Below are 18,312 nucleotides of genomic sequence, written 5' to 3' on the forward strand. Positions count from 1 at the left end.
ACGAACGTAAGGTACGATTTGCGATTTCTTCTTCGGGATAAAATGTACAGTGAAACAACTTTTCCATATTTTCTATATTTCTTAACTATTTCTTATTTATCTTCAAAATAATATGATTTAATACAAGAGATTATCATGACATAACACAAGATACACATAACTTACAAGAGAAATTAATATATTAAATCTTGGTTGGATTTATCATTTTGCTGACATTTTGAAGAAACATCAGAATATTTTATAGCGAATTATTCCAGAGGGAAAACATTTGGAAAATGGTTTACGATAAAGATGTTGCTCGAAACCGCGTGTACAAGTTTATTCTGCCATTTAGATTGAATAATTTGAATATTGCAGATGCAAAATTTACAAATTTTATTGTAGTTCTGTTATTGTGAGCCCTGGGGCGCGCAATTTTCGTGATTTATCCATTTATCGAGTATGAACAAATAAAATTTAATAGACAAGCGTATCGAAGCCGTTCAGATCGATTATCAATCGGGATGCGCTTTGCAACGTTGCAATTGCAAAACGTAACATTATTACTAGCCTTTATTCTTTTGTAATTTCTATCCATGTAATTCAAATGGAGATGTACACCGCGAGTTAACACTTTGCCGTCAGCGTGACTAATTTAATTTAAGCTTGCAAAATTGTTACGCGCGTTTCTCGCTCGCCTTTTTATTCGATTATCGCCATTTTCTTTCGCGCGGCCGAACCTTGCTTCCCGAATTCATGGAAAACGAGAAAATGAACGGAGAGAGACGACATTTTAGATCTCTTCTCAAAAACATATCTTCAATAAACTGTTGAACAAATTGCAGGAGTTTGCAGAAATTTTGCAGTACCTTTAGTCTGAATGCGAACCATCTTGCGCGTTATAAGAAAATTTATCATCGGTCAGAAGATGATCAAAGAACGATAAAAGAGAATTTAAAAAATCACGATTAATAATAATAATAACAAAATACATTCAGCAATGTAGGATTTATAGCATACTGATCACTCAAATACACATTGAGAAAGAAAGTTGTTAATTTGACTAAATTTTTCAACCAAATTAAATTTCTTTAATTCCACGATTTGTGTATTTCAGTCAAATATATAAACAGTTAAATTGAAGTATAAGTATTTTATGTATTTAAGTTAAATGCATAAATACTTGAACTAAAGAAATTTAATCAAGTTGAAAAATTTAGTCAAATTAACAATATTTTTTTCTCAGCGCACTATAACAAGCCAAAAACAAGAAAAATATATTTTGTATTTATTTGTTACAAAAATGGTAAAAATTTAAGTTTGACATTTAGAATGTGTATTTTATAAATGTGAGATATACCTAATCCGCATAATCGTTCTCATGGGCATTCATGCGATGCGCTGACTTAATTGATACGATTCGCTTGTCGAGCGCCTTCCGTTTGAAAGTTGCGAGACGTACCATGAAAATAACCGGGGCAGTCGCGTCCAAATAACACGCGAGCCGCGGTTATGTATCCCGAGACACCACACGCGCGATAAACGCGCGGACTCTATTTTAGCGACTCCGAACGCGCGAACAGATGTGAAACATACAGTTTCTGCGCGCGGCACGTGGCACACTATAATAAAGCAATACGACGGTGCATCGTTTGGATGCGTGCATGCGTACACGAGGTGTTTCACAGATCTGTTATCTTCGATTATGACATTTTTTGTACAATTTATTTTAATTTTGCACAATTAATAAATCTATTCTAGATTTAATTCGGAATAAGTTTCTCATAAATTTCTCATTTGAAGCTTTGTTATGAGGATGTATATGTATATTATACATCTAATAGCAAAAATATATAGAGTTCACTTCCTTTCGCATTACCACCAAGGTAAAATCAATTACGGATTGTGTGATTAAAGGCGAGAACGACGTATCTGCCTGTTTTATGACATCTCATGTTCGCGTGCTTGCTGGCGCGGACATTCCACTGTGCGCGCGACGTCGATACATAAACAGATTTATAAATTTCTCGCTCCATACGGTTTTCCCGCAGTTTCTCGGCTACACTCCGAGCTGTCGTAAAACTGTCGCTTCTGCGCTGGATAATGGCGGAGCGCGCGAGGCAAAGTGTGTTTGGCACGCATCGCGTTTAACGACCGATCGAAACACACAAGAGGAATCGTCGCTCTGAGAAGATAATGGATCTTATTTGGAGAAAGAATAATAGAGGCATCCCTTTGGGGGATGGGAAATTCTTGTATCGAGGGGCATACGAGAGAAACTTGTCGAACTCTGGAAATAAATGGAACGAAAAATGTAATTAGAATAGAACTATTACTCGAATAATCGTATTCTGTATAATTAATTCTGTATAAATAACGCAAGAAAGTAATAAATGAGTAAATTAAAGGATAAAGAGGAATAACTATATTTTCTTAATCAGTTGAAAAAAATAAGAATAATTAATTAATGTAAACGTTGTTTCGAACTTTTCTTGTTAGACTTTTTTAACATAATCAACATTAACAGAAAATAATTGTTAAACTAGATCGACAAACGTATAAAATACATGACAGACCGTAACAAATGTAACCCTCTTTTATCATATTGCGTGTTATAAAATTATATAGAAACTTCAATTGTAACAAGAGTTAATAACTTTTCAGGTAATAATTAAAATTTAAACTTGATAATTATGTCGCAATTTGAGTTTTCTCTTTTTTAAGAAAGAGCTCGTAAATAGAGAACACATTTGCAAATGGCAGCTTTCTTTAAAGTGATTCATACATTCGTGTATCAGCTCATATTGAAGAAATTATGATGCTCAACAAATATTTTTCGACCCGTGTTTCGCGCGCGAGGTATGAGATGATCGGTGGATGAAAAGAAAGAAAAGATGAGAGAGAGAGAGAGAGAGAGAGAGAGAGAGAGAGAGAGAGTTTATTTCCGATTCGGTTTTTGTATTGAGATAGCGACTCAGCTTTCACCCGGGTTCTCCCAGAATCGAGGGAACCGTCGAAGAGTAAATGGAACGAGCGAAACAAAACGACAAGCGGAAGTCGGAGAGAAACCTGTAGGACCTAGAAAAAAAGGAGAAGTAGGTAAAAGATGAAAAAGAGAAGGAGAATGAGATTGAAAAGAAAAGAGGAAAAGGGCTGAAGAAAGAAGGGCTCCGGGAAAACTGAGAGGGAATTGGTGGGCACGTGTATAAAAGGGAGCTACAGAGATAAAGGGATTAACACGTCGACAAAATGCGGTGAATCCGACGGTCGATCGTCGTCGAAATCGTATTTGTTCGGGGTTTCCCTGTTTCGTTCTCCCTCCTCTCTGCCCCCTTTCCATCCCCTCCTTTCTCTCGTTCTCGTTGTTCACGTTCACTCCCATTCCGAGCTGTCCACCGCTATCGGCTATCGACGGCGGCAGTAGGATCCTCGCGCTATTCGATTCCCGTTGCTCGACGGCGCGGCGGTTTGGGAGCGCGATCCCGCCACGCCAGACGAGATTAGGCTCGATATTGCCTAACGAGAGCCGAGTTCGCTTCTCCCCTTCCGTCTGGGCGGTCTGGGGCGTCTGGGTGTTGAAATTAGAACGGGCGATGCCGCCACGCCGCGCCGCGCCGCGCCGCGCCGCGCCCACGTGTATCGAAGGGTCAGTTTCTTACCAATCTGGCTTTGCCAATCTCTTCTGTCCCCGCTCGTAAAACGTACCTTTCTTAAACTATTCAATTTAATTTTTTGTTTTCAAGTTACTAATAGCAGCGACAAAAAAGATTTTATTTTGCGTCACGACAGTCTGCTTTTTAAATACAAATGCGACGCATTATTTAATTAATATATGTAATTAATGTAAGTATAACGCATTATTTAATTACTATGTAATTAATATAAGTATAACGTTTGTATTTCTTAACTTCAAGTAGAGATAATTATTAATGAATTGTATAATTGTAAAGTTGTAACACTTTATATTATATAGTATAACAAAATAATAACATTTATGGTATGTGTATGCAACATTAATCTGTAATGCCCAATTATATGACTGTTATTAATAATATTATTATTAATATTATTAGTAATAACTGTTAATTGTATCAATAATACTCTATTAGTATCATTGAAATTATAAATTCTGATCAGCAACTAAATTATAATCGTAACTATATAGAGAGAGTTTCAATGCGAGGTTTACTTCAATAACGAAGTATATTTCCTTTTTATTACTGCAAACTTTTTATGCGAAACTATTGGTGCACGTTCAGTTGAAGTTCACTTTTGACTATGTGAGAGTTCCTTCGAAATATCATGCACAATACAAGTCGTGCAATGCTGTTAAACACGATGCGTGACGATATGGCGAGAATAGAGAGAAGAGATGGACGAAATCTGTCGAATAAAAGGGTTGGCATGTCAAAAGCCTTTTGGCAGGAATCAGACAGGATGCACGCGTTTCGGAGCGGAAAATCGCTTTGCCAGGTTTGTTTTCCGCTCGTAAACGGATACTTTGTCGCGAAAGCGTTTGTCCTCTATCATCCACGAGGCCGCGAATTGCTGTCAGAAATTGGATTTGATTATTTCAAGTGAGATGATTATCTCACTTGAACTGTTGCGGCACTCTCTGCGCAATATTTTTCACTGAAGGATTAAGAAACTATTATTCAAACAATGTCTACATCAATAGAAAGAGACAAATTTCTGTTATTACGTGTAAGAGAAGATAAAAGTTAATTTCAGTCACACAATGGTGTAAGGTTTCTCTTACAATTCACAAATATGAATGTTAATTAAAAATTGAATAATAAAGATTTGCGTTGCTAATTAAGAAATACGTGGTATATCTAATTATTTTGATTGTTCTAATGATAAAATTTAATAATATTTATTATTTTTTAATCATTGTTGATGTATGGAAATATTAGTTTTATAAAATGCTTTTACAAATTAAACATGTCAAATGTTGCATTTCATAATCAAATAATGTGATTTTTTAAAAATAAAAGTATATTTGTTTTTGTAAAATGTTTGCAAATTTGTAAACTACACAGGATATTTGTGGAAATTAAATAAATTTGAAAGTTTATAAAATTTATTAGAGAGAGAGAGAGAGAGAGAGAGAGAGAGAGAGAATGTGAAAGATATTAATATACAAATTTTAGAAAGTTTAGGTGAAGCTGAAAATTACTTAAAAATATTCGATGAATTATTTTTATACGATCTAATATTATCAGAGAGCATTTCGATTTTTGCCATATTAAATCGGTCCCCCCCCCCCCCCCCTCTCTCTCTCTCTCTCTCTCTCTCTCTCTCTCTCTCTCTCTCTCTCTCTTTTTTGGTTGCCTCTGCTTCACGGATGAGAATTTGAGAGGCTGCGCAAATCAGAGGAAACCCCAGAGCAATCGCACAATGGATATCGGAAGTAGTTCTATCACGAATTCTATTGAAGCTTAATTTTTCGCTTCCACTTCGACGCGTCATAGTAGCATCAATAGCAAGAGTAGAGCGAGACGAAAAGACACAGTCTCGGGCGAATGTTTTCTCTTGCATTTGTGCCGCCCATTCGTACTTGTATCCAGCGATGGTGCCGCATTATCTGAACGATACGGATCCGCGTCCATTGGTTTTACTGTTTCTTTCTTCTTCTCTTCCGTCTCTCTATTTGTTCACCGCCGTCCCTTCTCTTCTCAATCCATTTTTCTCCTGATTTTTTTTCTTTCTCCGTTCTTTTTCCTATGCCCTTCGATAGTATACAGTGGCGCGCGCGCGACTTTATTAGAATTTTATTGGATTGCCGCGACCGCATTCATTAAACTGGATGTTGCTAATTGAGCCGAGGCTTTAGCCCTGCTCCTTTTTATTTTTTTCTCACTCTCTTTCGTTTCTCTCTCTCTCTCTCTCTCTCTCTCTCTCTCTCTCTCTCTCTCACCCCTTCCTATTAATCCCCAATACAAATATGAGGCGTAACTTATGCCCCTCGTCGATGCGCCCGGAAATGTTTCTTGCATCTATCTCTTTATCAAGATGACGCTCTTTTTTTTATTCCTTTAGTTACTGCCCTTAGAACTTTCCGTTTTCCACCTTTTTGCTTTCGACTTTCATCATTTTTTCCTTTTACTTTCTTTGAACGTTTTTATTTCTCTTTTCTTTCATTTTTTTCTTCACCATTTTTTCGTTCTACATATTTCATTTGTTTTTCAATCCCGTTTTTTCCTTTTTCCACGATAGCGTTTAACATTTGGGAAGGATGAATATACAGGATATTTTGAGGTCTAAACAAATTTTATAAAGGTGGTGTGTACACACACACACACACACACACACACACACACACACACACACACACACACACACACACACACACACACACACACACACACACACACACACAGAGAGAGAGAGAGAGAGAAAGAGAGAGAGAGTTTTGGCGCGCGCGCGTGTATGTGTGTGTAGAAAAAAAATATATACACACACAAACTCTATAAAGTCTGTTAATAAATACATTTTATGTATATGTATATAAAACATCACAAATTCTGTAATATATTTTATGATCTTTATCCGTAATTATAGACAGACATATTTTTGATACAATTCTTATTCGGAGAAATTGAAAGTTTACGCTAGCTCGATAATCATTATTTTCATTCGCAGACTGTGGAACTATCGCATGCGAATTGTAACGAGGACGCACGGGAACTGCATTATGTTAAATACGCTATTAAATATTTATCCGCGAACGTGTTTTGGGACGCAATTAATAAATTCATCGCGCTGCATTCGGCGTTATTAGCGTTATTACCCACTTTAGTATAATATTACCGGCGGTACTATTTAGCGTCATTACTCGTGCTCGATGTACGTAATGGGGCTCGAATTCGATTAATTGAGTTGAAGCACGACGTGGTTTTAAACATGCCGGTCACGTAGCGATGAAGTGCTAACGTAGCTAACGAAGATAGCGTAAACACGCGCTCAGTTTCTGGATCGTTAAATATTCCAATGCGCTATCTCGGTTTGGGCTTGTCGCAGGGGATACGTATATATCTATCTGAGAGATGGCGTCTCTCGAAACCGGGGTTGGTCTCCTGTATGATAGGGGAAATCAGCGCCCTCGGCTAACCCTTAATGAAATGCCTCTCGTTATCCATTGGTTCAATTATCAATAATTTTAGTAAACCGAATGCTAATTCCATTACATTAGTCGTCGCCGTCCGTAAACTTTTCTATACGTGTATTCCTTACACCTATATTAAAAGATATTTCTCTAATCTGTAAAAATATCGAAAAAATAAAGAAAATAGTGAAACGGATTATCGAGGGAAAAGTATTTGCTAATTATGATTATAATTGAATGTTAAAATAATTATTTCTTTACTCTCCATGTTGCTACATCGATAAATAATGTAGATAATCGAATTGCAAGAAAACTAAATTTACTTTCCGCGAATTGAATTGCGAGGATGCCAGTTATCATTTAACACATAAAACGTGTTGATGCCTCTACGAACAATGAAAGCGGAGAGCACTGCGGGAAAATGCAGTTTCAGCGACGAGGGCCTGCATTAAAAAGAGTATTTAGCTGCCGTGGAAATTTCCTCGCATCGTCGGGACGATGTTAATAGAGTCCGCCGCGTACTTGATAGTTTCCGCGGGTACGTACCCGAAACTTGAGCTAGGGGATATATGTTCGGGAAGTTTGTCGCTTTAAATAGTTCGGCATTGACTCGCGTGTTGCTTCGGAGGAAGTGGCCCTCGACCGTGCGTGTATCTTTTCGCGACGGCGCGGCGGCCGCGAAGTTTTCCGCACGGAAACGGCGGTTCCGATGTAATTCCCGAGAGATTTTTCGTAATTGAAAAACTTTCCAACAGCCTCGCTAATCCTTTGAACCGGACGTTAGAGCCGTGAACTCGCCACAAACCTCTCTCTTCTTTCTTTTTTCTCCCTCCCCCCCATCTCTCTCTCTCTCTCTCTCTCTCTCCCCCCCCCACTTCCGATAAAAAAAAAACTTTACACAAGTTGGCTCAATCGTTTACCATTCGTGTGAGAAAACACGCGTTACTCCAGAAATACAGGACATACAGGTGACAAACGCTCATATCATACACTGTAAAAAATTTTTGTAAAATTACAACTATAATAGTGGGTAATTTTGAGACCAACTATAATAGTTGTAAATTTTCTTGTGTATGTAATTTTGTATAATAAATTTTGCAATAATTTCTTAATTTGTTTTTTGCACTTGTGTATACACTGTAAATAAATTATGATAAATTAAATTTTTTTTACTTGTACACTGCAAAATTATAGACCAAAGTAAATTTACAACTATTATAGTTGGTCTCAAAATTACCCACTATTATAGTTGTAATTTTACAAAAATTTTTTACAGTGTATTTTGATAGTTGCATCGAGAGATACCTGCATTTTTGCGAACGTATATTAAGGGAAAATTATTAAGTAATATTAAAAAATAATAATATAAATATAATATTAGTAATATATTATAATAATAATAATAATAATAATAATAATAATAATAGAACAATAAGTGCAAATCGACCGAACAAAATATATGCAAAGAGTATCATTTTTGGTTAAAATGGATGAAATTATTTCTGCGTGAATTTTACAATTTCTAGAATTCATATATGTATATAATAATATTTTATAATAATAATAATAATAGTAATAATAATAATAATAATAATAATAATGAGAATAATATTTAATAGGGCAACTAATGTTGGCATAGTTAAAATAACACATTTAATTAAATATACTTTTTGTCGTCATTATAACTGTAGTAATTATAGTGATATATTGTAGTCATATTATTAATTTCAATTAAAACTGAAATTTTAAAATTAAAAGTGCATTTTACGCTTCTTCAGCAACAAGAGTTCTGTGAATAAAGAAAAGACATAAAATGCTCTCATGATCAAGTACACGGATAATTTTTTACAAGTTCTTCGATAAATCTTGTGATAATGACTGAAGTTCATAATTAAGCGTCAGTTGTAATTGCCTTCGTAGATAATTGTAAATTAATAACGTACTTGTATGTTGTACCAGCTGTGGCTGTAAAATATAAGTATTATTATTCCAACAATAAGTTACTACCAAAGATAGTGTAAAGGGGACATTAAGCGGTTTCCGTAAGGTGTAAACGGCTTCTCCGATAGTAGCTGTTTCTCAATGCAATAAATTTCTTAACATCCGTCATTAATGGCACGCGACGTGTCGATAGAAGCTTAGAGAATTTTACAGTCTACATGGGCTATTCAGGCGAATGACAGCTGATACTATAAAAACTTTAACTATTACGAGATATTAGTTGTTATTTTACTATTACGATATCACTCATTATTACACCTTTTATAAAAAGATGATTGGTATAATTCGTAAGCATAGTAACTTAATAGCTTAATTCTTGAAGCTTGTATCTCTCTACGTGGAAAAAGGAATGATATATTAAAAACATTAATTAATAGTAGTTTAATTGGAAAAAAAATATATAGATGTATATCATATTTTTTACATTATATTGTAAAATATATACATTATTTTCTATTTCGATGCAAGCATGACATCGATAAATTAGAGATTTGAAGTTTTGTTGTGAATGTCGGATGAGTTGTGATTAAGATAAATAAGCTCGAGTATCGTGACGCCCCGCGGATAGAAAGGGAGTTGCAATCAACGGCACCAATCAAAACGAGGCGAGAGATTAATAATCTCAGCGTGTCTCCGAGGAGGTAAAACGAGTCTTACAGTCGGACAATTCAGAATCACACTCCGACGTGAAGATATAATTTGAGGAAAAAAGAAATCACGAAACGCCTATTGCACAAATATAAATTTAACGTGCGATATTTGCTTATCTATTTGTCAATTAAATATAAGAAAAAAACAAGGAATTATAAAAATAAAATATAAAATTATTATTCAGATTGCAATTTAGATAGAAGAATAATGTTTTTTTTTTGGAGTTCCAGAAATTGTTTGATAATAAACAAAAACATTTATGTTTCTTTAGTTACAAAATGTTTATTTTAAAAAATCGGCGAAGTGAACCGATAAAGTGAATATTTTGTGCAAAATTTGTTTTCGCGACATTAGCAAAATGATGACTCTTGTGATAATCATCCGAGTTGAGCATCGTTTTGCGTTTCTCTAATTAATTAATACTGCGGCGGCGCTGATTATCTTCAAACTTAAACTCCGTTTAATCATCATTAACACCTCCAATAACGAAGTGGCGCGAACAATCCCCAGAACAAAAACGCAAACATGATAGTCGCGCACGGCAGAGGCTTTGTCGCTTCGCGATGCAACCATCAGGTGGATAACGATAAGCTCGGCAAGAAATTACTAAATTATAGTCGCGAATTGCGGGGGGAGAGTCTGGCGAGAGTACTGGGAGTTACGAGATTTTTATTTTCGAGGGATGAGGAGAAGTCGCGAGTCTTCTACTTAATCACAAGCTAAATAAAAATAATATTTTATGAAAAAGTGAAAAATATAACAAATTTAAGACTTTTTATTTGTTTTACGAATGCTCGAATAATTTATTATTTGCATGTTTTTTGGTTGACTGATTGGCACGAGTTGAATGATGAAATTTGACTGATGTAGATTTTGTCATTACTAGAATAATACAGCGCGCCTTTCAGAAGCCAAAAATAGAAGCATAATTCAAAAATATTTTAAAAATATTAATATATTCACTGAATATATTAATATTAAAAAAAAAAATATATATACACACACACACACACATATATATATATATATATATATATATATTAACTGAATTATCTTAAAAAATGTACAAAAACAAATTTACAATAAATAGCATTTATTTTAAATAACAATCATATTTTAATACTAATTATAAATAAAAATTCAAGTATTTTTTTATTGATATTTTAATTACGATATTTTTTAATTAAAAATATTCAGAATTCACGTCAACGCACACTTCCTGGCGTTTAGAAGCTTGTTAATCACGTGACGATACTAAACTACCAAGTTTCTTAGTTTGAAGGTAATGAAATATGTTACCTCTATTATAGGCTCATATCGTGTTAGGCATGCAATTTAACACGTATCATGAAATCGCATTAATTGCGGCGTTCGAAGCATCTCAAAATTCCTCTTCAACTACGGGGACTAAATTTGCGTGCCTCCCCATGCGATTATCATCCTCGTCCGTCACACTTTCGTTATATCGTCGCGAGCATACAGCAGGGAGATAAATTTCACGCCGTTATTAAGGGACACCCTCGAGACCGGAGTGTCTCATGGCTTCGCATCTGGCAAGGATAATGTTTCCCGTCGGCCCTTCCTACCGTAAGAACTCCCTTTTGTAAAAAGACATACTTGATGTTGCAACACTCTGATGCAAATTTGTATTGTTCACAACGCAACTATGCAGAATTATGTTTTTGGAAGATATATGTACATCTTAAAAAATTATATATACATATTGTAGTAAAATAAAAATTATTATTATTAAGAGAAAATGATTACTCTAATACGTAAAATAATTATTGAAAAAAGTTCTTTTAAAGAATGTCTAAAAAAATGACAGGAAATTCGAGAACCTTATAGTATTCTTTCGAGATCTTTTATCGAAGGTTTCTCTTTGAAAATTTTATTTCTATTTTGCGAATATCAAAGTGCTATATAAATTTAGTTTTTAGAGGTTTAGTTTGATTTTTTAACTCTGTTTAGTTTTAATAAATTATAGAATTTTGAAAATATTCTTTTCCAGAGTTTGAGTAGATATTTTGAGAAACCGCCTTATTGTGTTATTAAGCAAATTTTCTTTATCTTATGAGGTTTATTTAATTTATTTATTTGTGCTAATAGATGCATCATGGTTGATGCATGTTATTGATAGTTTGTTGAATTCTCCAATGGCGGTAGTTGCATGATAATCGCGCTTTGTCTCGAGATTGTTTTGCTGTGTAAGTATTAAACGTATTTATTAACTCTGCGTTTGCACGAGGAAAACCCGAGGAGTGTTACATGACTCGACCGACGCGTATTCCCCTGTATCACTTGGCCACGCGGAAATTCCATTAACCGTCAGGGCAAACTCGGCAAATTCGTCGCGACGATCCCCTAACTTTGCCATCATCACCAATCGACATGCAGCTAACCTAATCGAGGCCGCCGCTTTAAGTTTCCTTCGACCGAGGAAGGATCCAGCGAAGCATCCAAAGCCAATTAAGAAATTGATAAAGCGGCCTTGTCGCATGGAACATGTTCTTATAAACTTTGCAGCACGATCGCGATTTTGTGTCGATTCAATGTCGCTATATTTTATTATTCATTATCACGGAGCTCGCTCCACAAATCAATGACAATGTCGAGAAACGTCTGCCGGGCGAGCGGAAGTTATGGAATAGCGACGTGTTTCGCAAGGATCTCTCGTCGTTGAGGAAGCTGTGTGCTGCAATACTGGCGACGAGACGAAGAGACCCGCTATCTCGCGTTTAAGCGTGCCCGCGTCTGAAATCGCATTAAACGGCTGCAGAACTCCGTAAATTCGTCGGGTCGGTGTCCCGACGCGCCCGGTTCTCCGACCCGGTCGGGCGCCCCGATTCTGAACTCTCTTCAACTTGGCAGCGTGTCTGCGCACCGCATAGCCGGCTCTCGGTGCCGGAACTTGGTGCTCCGGCAAACCGACAAGAATACGGCGGCGGCATTAATTACGCGCCCGCGCATCTTCCCGATGTCTTGCGCGTCGCATTTATCATTCAACTACCCAGTATCGGCATATTAATTAAGCGTAATATCGCTATTAGATAAAGAAAGACAGAAAACACGTCGGGTGATTAACGGAATTAAATTGAAAAAGATCAGTGACAGTCTGCGGTCAAAAACATTTTCTATTTATTTTCAAATCCGTCCTTATCGAAATTTTTGTATTGCATTTTTAACATACTCGAGTGTTAATTTAACATTTAATGTGTGATTGTGTTAATTAAATATTTTTCGTTACATTGATATTGAATATTTCTTAGTGTTGGAATAACACAATTTATGGATAAATGAATAAGATATACATGTTAATCTATTGTAAATATTAATTTTTCTGAAAACATATGCTTTCACAATTTGTTTTCAAATTATGTCAAAGTGCTACATTTTTAATCATTAATTTTTTCTGTAATATTTATGTTACTTTCTAATATAAATTCATCAGATATTAAATTAACACAAAAATTTGAATTAACCGCTTGGGACATGTAACATTAAGTTTAATTTAAATTTAAATTTTCCAACTGTGTGACGTGTAAAAAAGCGCCACTAACATTCCCTTGTACTTTAAGGATAATACTTTGACGAGGGAAGTTATTTTCGGAAGGTGCATTATTCTCGTGCTGACTTTTGAAATTGTTAGTAAGTTCATTTTGAAATTGTTTTGAGAGAACCTCTTCCAGGTTTAATTACTTAAATCTTTTAAATTTTAATGTGAAAGGCTACACACTTGGTTAGAGTGGGGTTTAAATTTTCATTGAAGAGGCCTTCTCTCACGAAGGCGAAATCATAAAAGACACCACTCCAACTATCGAATTCCAACTTTCTCTAGACACTTTCCATCAGTCGTTAAAAGAAAAAAGAAAAAAATTGAGTTTCCAAGTTTCAAGCGAGTTGAAAACAATTCTCAGTACTTTTGCTCACCAAGTTTATGTATTATCCCGAAGGAAACGGCACTTCGTCGACATTTTTTAGGTACACCCGACGGAGTATACAGCGTCGGTGAATTTTCTGGTTACGTCTCGGTGAGCATCGGTGCGATAACAAGACGTTTAACGGACTACCCCTGAAAATGGCGGGGGAATCGCTTCCGAGTGAGTGAGTGAGTGAGTGAGTGAGTGAGTGAGTGAGTGAGTGAGTGAGTGAGTGAGTGAGTGAGTGAGTGAGTGAGTGAGTGAGTGAGTGAGTGAGAGAAGAGAGAGAGAGAGAGAGAGAGAGAGAGAGAGAGAGAAGAGAGAGAGACGGCGGATAGAGAGCGAGAGAGAGAGAGAGAGGAGAGAGCTCATAAGACTAGAACTAATCTATCGAGATACGAGAGATAGATACGACACTCTACTATCTGACTATCGAGAAGAGATATAGCAGATGAGTACAGATAGATAGAGAATCTAGCGATATCTCTCTCTCTTCTTACTCTATCGCTCATATCTCGCTCTCTCTCGCTCCTCTCTCTCGTCTCTCGTCTCTCTCTCGGCCTATCGCGTCGCGTGTGTGTGTGTGTGTGTGTGTGTGTGTCGGTTGTGTGTGTGTGTGTGTGTGTGTGTGTGTTTGTGTGTGTGTGTGTGTGTGTGTGTTGTGGTGTGTGTGTGTGTGTGTGTGTGTGTGTGTGTGTGTGTGTGAGAGAGAGAAAAGTCTCGTTCTTTGAGATTGAACGGAAATTATATCGGGAGGGAAGAGGGCAACGACACAAAAGTCATCTCGATTTCCTCCATCACCGGCATCGCAATCGTCGCTATTGTTCTTAGTTGTGCTTCATTAAAATTTAAGTATGCAATTGAATAATGAGAAATAATGAAATAAAATGATAGACAATGAAGAAATCGTATATTATTATTTTTCTTTATGATTTAAAGAGCATTAGCAATCTTTTGAGATACTTTATTATTAATTACGTCCATTAAATTTATCATGATTAGATTTTTTTATTTAGTTCGTTTTAGGTTTACAAGAATTTATCCTATATATTACATATTTTTATATACATATATATTTTTTAGTTTTTTATCAGGACTTCTTTTGTATAATATATTTTAATTAGTAAAACTTTTTAAAATGACGAATAATTTTAAAACCATATGCTAACAAAAACATCATGAGTAAAGTTCTCGTTTTGCGGAAAAATCCGACTGGTTTTCTCTCATCGAATTCGAGCTGAGGAACAACCGAAGCAAGGCGCAACTTAAACAAGACTTATAACTCGATCGCTTATTATAGATACTTCGGTAATTAACGTAATTATCTTGACTATCCTCTTCCTCTGCCAGCGTTCCATTCGACCGAACCAAATGATGGGACCACTTGAGGCATCAAACTGGATCTCTCCGTTCTTTTTTTCCTTTCCTGTTTCTCCTCGCGAATTGGCCTCCATTGTTTTGAGCGCGTACTTTATTTTTTAACAATTTCTAGAACGACCTATTAATTGCCGTCGAAATTATGTTGCGATATCCAATTTATCATTGTTAACCATTGTTATTTTGCTTGTATTGTTATATATTGAGGTCTTCAAACAGATGAATGATCGGGGAAAGATTAACGATGATTTTGTGAAATATATTGCTATGAAATAATATATTTTAATTATTTAACGATTTAATTTATTAAATAAAAATTGTTATTTATAATTTTTTTACATTATTTAACATAGATGTTCAATTTCCTGCACAGATATTCATCTTTTAGATTATCGATTTGTATAACATCAGAGCATTATCTTGTATTTCTTCATTTCGCAAACCACATCGCTTCGTATTCTTTTTAACACCTGGTCATTTCCACGGTTGTTAAGTGTCCATGAAAGGATGATCCAATGAACCTTTTCGGTTTAATTCAAGTGCATTTCTACGCTACATGGCGTCTTTTTTTTCATAAAAGCATTTAGGAGCTCAATATGAATCATGCTTTTGATATTGAATTTACATCTGAGTGGTATTGCGGAATGTTATTTCAATTTAACGTTATTTATTTATTATAAAAAATTAAAAAATTAAAAAATTAACTTAATTTTTAAAAATTTTTTCCAGAAAAATTTCATGTTTGATTAAACTGCTCCTTTTTTCCATTGGGATTATCTATTAAGACTTTTTTCTTAAATCTTTCAGTATTTATTTTTTTAGTTGATGAAAATTTTACAGGTAGTATTGACATTCTGTTGTTTTATCTATTTATCTTTATAAGAAGAAAATCGATATTACAGGATGTTGAGGTTGAATTTGATCGCGACAATGATATGCACTGCGTTCCGCAATGAAGTGTCTCCGGGCGAAACTGGGTCGATAGATCTCGCCGGTGCATTCGATTTAAATCCTCCTAGCAACGTTAAATGCGTATCGTGCTTGTTTTACGACAGGACGTCAAGGATGTCCTGTCGTAGCGCAGCATTGTCTCGTTCGAGGGTGTGCCAGCAATCGCTCTCTTCGATCTCTTCCTCTCTTTTCCTTCTCCACCCCCCCCTCCCTTCTCTCTCTCTGCCATGCTACCGATTTTATAGAACTTCCCCGATTACCGATCACGTGATTTTTCATCATTGCAAAGTGCATTTTATTGCCTACTTGTCTTTCGTACAGTTTGAAAATATTTCTTAAAGTAGGCATAGAAGTATTTAGAGTTGTAAAAAAAATATGTTGCAACAATAAACAAATTTAAGAAATTTTAAATAAAATAAAATAAAATAAATATTATTTAAGAAACGTATTGAGTTATGTACGCTAAGAAAAAAAAAGGTTAAAGTCATAAGAATATCACTTATCGAAATATTTGTGTATTGAGAAACACATTACAGATTTTCATATTAAAAGTAAAATATATTAGCTGCCCATTTTTTCTTTGAAACAATTATGTATCCGATAGTTTTATATGTACTTGTAAGGAAACTATTTTTATATTATGAACCCAGGTATTAACGCTTATGATGTCATCTCGCAAGCCTGTTCTGGTCTGCGCGCTTCGAAATCCCATTAAACCAAGGCTCGTTCTTAATTTGGTTTCTGTCGTGATCCGCTGCACAAAGGAGTTCGACATAAATTCGATGGCGGTGTAACTTCGCAAGAGGCTGACTCAAGAGGGAGTCAAGCGACTGAAGGATGGGCGACTGTCGTTGTCTCTATCTTTCACGGTATCAACAGCATTTCCCTAGAGCTTACACGCCAAAGACGCGCCTTTTGTCATCATAATGAATATTAAATTATCACAAAGTCATCAACGTAGGTTTGCTACAAAATGACATTTTCTTTCATGCGTAACGTGTCGACGTACTTGAAGATACAGCGGGTCAGTGATTAACTTTGCGATAATGTATTGATATTATACAGAAATAATTTTCGATATGTCGGAATCTTTGAGAAGGCATTGTAAAATAGCATTTAATAAATTAAAAGAAAGATTTTCTTATACAAATTAATTTATATATAGATTAGCCTTCTAAAAGTTGGGATCATTTAGTATATGAATTCTCATCGGAATTCTCTTTTCATTGCAAATAACAAAAATAAAACAAATTTTGAATTATATCATTGTTGCAGCAAATGAGCGATATGTTTCGCCTAATTAGCCAAATATCTGAAATTTATTTCTCTAAATGAATCAATAATATATATTATTGGAATAAGGATGTACTAATTATTATTAAAACAAAGGTACGTCAATTATTATTGAAACCACTTATGAAATTGTTATATTAGACACTTAAAATTACCTGTAGATTGAATATAATCTATCAATACACATCACATACAGTGTGTGTGTGTGTGTGTGTGTGTGTGTGTGTGTGTGTGTGTGTGTGTGTGTGTGTGTGTGTGTGAACTGCCGTTTTGATAATGCATACTATCTCCAGGTTATCTCTTGGAGATGCGAGGTTCGCGGCATCGATGATGTGTAAAGTCGCTCGGAGTGGCACTTTGGCGCATTTTCCAGAAAGCAGGTATAAGGTGGCGTAAAAAGACGAGCAGACAGATCGAATGTAAGTCGATCGATCAACCGTCTTTCTCTCCACGGCGTCGTCTGGTTTATGTATGGAACCGGCGAGTTCCGGTGGCATCACGGTGGGTGGTGGCGCGCCGAGGAAATCGTGGATAACGGGGTTGGTTTTCCGCGATGGATGGAAAAAGAGAGAGGAGGCAAAAAAGAAGAAGCGACAACCTAGGCGAAAGAATCTCTTCTCCTTCCTCGGAGAAGATCTTTGCGGATGGGACCGATCGTAAATTATTCCGCGCGTTTAGAGGGTTAAGCGAGTCGCGCACTCCTTTCAGTTGTTCTCATCCCTCCGCCATTTCACCTTGTGCGACGCGCGATCTTCTACCTCCCTCGACAACGACGACGAAATACGAACGAAAAAGAGTAGAAATCTATGGCGCCATTAACATGGTTCTCTCTTTCTCTGCTTTTCCCGCTGCCTCGTATCGTTCTACATATCTGCCATAACTTCAATGCGCGCGTTGCCACGTCTTTTCGCGGCCACTCTATTAAAATAGTAAATTGATCACAAGATTGCATTATTGTCCCATTCTCTTTACTCGAAACACTTTGAAATCTTTCGAAATATCGAAAATAGTTAAAAGAAAATGCGCGCTTTC

At 35.8% G+C, this 18,312-nt stretch overlaps 1 protein-coding gene across 5 annotated transcripts in view; it reads left to right on the forward strand.

The window, feature by feature from the left end:
* LOC105832614 (slo-interacting protein 1) overlaps positions 1-18,312 on the forward strand; it is a 184,135-nt gene that overhangs the window by 57,618 nt on the left and 108,205 nt on the right. The gene's annotated exons all lie outside the window — the stretch shown is intronic.

Source organism: Monomorium pharaonis, chromosome 6 (genome assembly GCF_013373865.1).
Source record: "Monomorium pharaonis isolate MP-MQ-018 chromosome 6, ASM1337386v2, whole genome shotgun sequence".
NCBI classification, from domain to species: Eukaryota; Metazoa; Arthropoda; class Insecta; order Hymenoptera; family Formicidae; genus Monomorium; species Monomorium pharaonis.